We start from the raw sequence: 3,819 nt of genomic DNA on the forward strand, positions 1-3,819 counted from the left end.
ATGTCTGCCTATGTCACCATTGATGGTGTCCATGTTCCCCGCACGCAGTCTGCTCGCTACTTGGGTATTGTACTTGACGAAAACTTGACTTTTGGCCCACAAATAGACAACCTTGTAGGCTCTGTCAACAGGAAACTTGGTGCGTACCGCTTATCCCGCCATCTTCTGCCATACCATGCTCGGCGTACCTTCTATTTAAGTGTCATTCAGTCAACCTTGGAGTATGCAAGCAGCGCTTATATCCATTCCCTAAGTTCTATGAACTATGATAAGTATGTCCGTTTGTTCAATAGATCCCTCAGAATAGTATTTGGTTTTGATAAGTTTACCAGTGCTTCACACATTCTTAGCCTTTACAGCCTTTATCATATTTCGGTGCGCGTCAATTTGAAATTGTTCATTCTTTTGTTCCGGTGCATCCATAGCGGAACATGCAGCTCTTTGCTTCAAGAAATCTTTACCAGCCGCTGCTGTAGCTCTCACACCACTGCCACTACGAGATCCCAGGTGTCTTTTTCTTTGGCATTACCCCCAGCACAGAGTACGGCTGGCTTTTCTCGGATTGGCTATCTCGCTGCTGACCGGTGGAATATGCTGCCTTCCACTGTTCGTACTTGTACCGATTACCGCTCATTTATTCGCTCATGCATAACCTTCCTAGGGGCTCCCGTAAGAAGACCATAGGTCTGTGGGAAGCACCCTAGTAAAATAAAAGTTAATAATAATAATAATAATAACGTTAATAATAATAATAATAATAATAAGCATCTTGTGAACAAACTTGAGATCCAACACAAATCTCTTCTTTAAAAATATTGTTTCACAAGCAGCATTTCCTAGTCTTGACCTCTATTGTATCAGCAATACTCAGCCACTGCAAGATAATCGCAAACAGCAGCCTTGCATTTTGATCCACAGAATTAGCCTAGGTAAAAGTCCCATTCACCTCTCCATAATCGATTGGTTTCTCTGCCCCCGGTCCACTCGAAATAGAGTCTCACTTCCTCGTGTTAATTCCGTCGAATTTACCAATTCTCCTCTTTTTGTTTGTCCTACACCTTTTGGGTGCGACTTCCTCAGTGGGTTAAGATATTAAAATGCCATTCCAGCTTTAAGAATGCTCTCCGATCGCATAATGTAGTACAATAGGATCTTCATACAAAAGAGAAAGACCAAGGAACTACAAGTCACGCTATGCTGTCCACTAACACCACCAGTTCCTAGTTCCTGGGTCTTTCTCTTTTGTATAAATTAAATAAGATCTTTCCTTGCTTGCTGCTTGTCTATCCTTCTTTCTTCTCCTTTCTGTATTCCTTTCATTTCTTGCCGTGGTTGGCTATCACCTCTCTCTTGCAATTTGCGTGTCAACTGGTCATGGACCATGCGTTGAGTGCAAGAAGTAAATAGATACTAGTAAGTAAAATAATTTATTGTTGTTATTTTTTAAATTTTACTTTTATTCTTTTTTTCGGCAATGCAGATGATGATGATGGTGATGAAGTAAAATAAGTCTGGTAGCGTCAGAGAATGTCAGAGAAAGAAAGCTTGCCCCAGCCAAGGCGCAAGGAGAAATAACAGGCTGGTGGAAGTATTAGGAGGATTGTGGGCAACAGGCTGGCAGAGGCGCTGGGGAGGCAGTGTGCAGCAGATTGGTGAAGGTCAAATGAGGATGGCCGGCAACAGGCGAGTGAGATAGTTAGGGGATCTTTTTTTTGCAAGGGTATATGAAAGTTTTTTTGTTTTTTTCCAAAGCACGAAAAAGGCCAAAAACTAAACCAAGAACATGTGCAATAACATGTTATTTAGAAAGACAGGACAAGTGAATAATTAGTCAGTCCATTGTTCATGATGATCTCCGACGGTTACGTCGGCAAGCGAGCCTCCGCCACTGCCAAAGCTAAATTTCAAACCAAAATTTAAACGCCTACAACCGCGAATGCACATGATACATGATTTCAGAAGGCTGAAGGAAATCCTGCATCTAACAAATGCCATAACATGAGAGTAATGCTCACCCCTCTTCTCAGCCAACAGATGAGCAATTCTTTTATAGTTAGGGGATCTTTGGGTGACGTGCGGGCGTGAGCAGAGTGGTATACATAATAATACGTGTGCTTCGATGCCGTCAGGCTGTGGGTTCTGCAACACATACAATCAAGAGTACATAACCCCGTGTACTCTTGATACAATACATTACTTTGACTCGCATTTGTATACCAACGGGACACCTAGGTGTATTGCAAGCCGAGGAGGTCTCCCTGGGGCCACATACTAGTAGTCTGGTGAGTCCGAAAATCCTATGCCGATTCTGTCTCACAAAGTGAACGTGTCCTTGATGGTCGGTCGTGTACGCTACAAGCCAATGGCTGCTCCAGCAGTGGCCATGCCACAGAAGGGCGTATAATACAGTCACTATAATATTTTAACCCTAGAACAGCCAACGGTGTCATTTGACACCCCGCGAGTCAAACTTTTGGAAGTACCGAAATATGGCTAATCAGAATAAGCTCAAATCTTGTGACTATTCCTAATTTTGTTTCCTCTTTCGTCTGCCATAAACCTTTGATTTGTAATTGATGAGGTACCATAATGGCGAGTACGTATACCTAGAACAGCCAACCAGTGTCATTTGACACTTGCACTAAAAAAAGCCAGTATTGCAGCTAGATGGAAACAATATGAACACATTTCGAAGGTGTCGGCCATATCGAGTTGCTCGTATGCCAACCAGACAAAAGAAAGGTGCATGGGCAGGAAAATCGCTGAATACAGGACAAAATAATATGATCAACATACAACCGTCGGGCGAGAATCGCGAATATGGGGCGGGTAACCATTAGTGCACAGATTACACAAACACTCTTCAGCTAATGTCCTTGATACTGCTCAATCCCTTTCATTTTCCGGCAAATTGCACCAGAGGAGCCATCGTGGTCTTACGGCCAAGGAAATACTAGAACGGATGTAGCCTATTACCACGCATGCATCTGATGACCATGAAAGCGAAATTGCCCACTTTATCTTCATTTTATGGCTGTTCAAGTGAAGTGACAATTGGCAGTGGTGGATCTGTTCTGTAATATGAGGGCGAATCGCACGGTCACAACACCTGAGTACCTGTGGATTCAGTATGTAATGAGGTTTACGAGCCTCAAGAGAGCGGACGAGGATTGCGGGGTAGTCCAGACAAGGAATTGTCAGAAACAGTTGCAGGAGTGGTGGAGACCCCGAAATGGATGGTGTTGAGGAAGAGGAATCGCAACTCTGTAACCTGGAGATGGTACACCGCATTATCGCAAGGACGGTGCTGTGTAGATAATCCTTTCTAACTACTTGACGAGCTAATAAGGCTCTTGAACCAAACCTCTTCCTCCCCCGCTTCAGGCTAAACAGGTAGGCTGCCGCTGGGATGCCTTCTCTCTCTTTAGTGGCCCCGGGTGCTGCAGAAGGTGATTGCTAAGTAATAACTGATGATAACTTCATCATCAGTGCATTACTGGTCAAGAAACTGTTGGAGAAGAAAGAGTTGCAGTATAAACCACTTTGGTAAATTGAAGTGAACTACCATCTAACTTCATTGCCCATAATCGCGGATTGCATTTTGTTTTTCAAGATTACATTGTAGGATGCAAAGACGGTAGACGTAGAAGGTAGAAGTAGCAAGAATTAACAATGGTCCGCCTAGTATAGACCACCTAGAGCCATATGTTTTACAGGGTGAGAGTAGGAAGCCTCACATCATCCAATTCTAGCAAAAGACGAGATATGTCCTTGACCATTTCGATCGAATGTGGTGGATCTACTCAGCAAAGACTATTC

This window comes from Sycon ciliatum, chromosome 3 (assembly GCF_964019385.1).
Source record: "Sycon ciliatum chromosome 3, ocSycCili1.1, whole genome shotgun sequence".
Taxonomy (NCBI): Eukaryota; Metazoa; Porifera; class Calcarea; order Leucosolenida; family Sycettidae; genus Sycon; species Sycon ciliatum.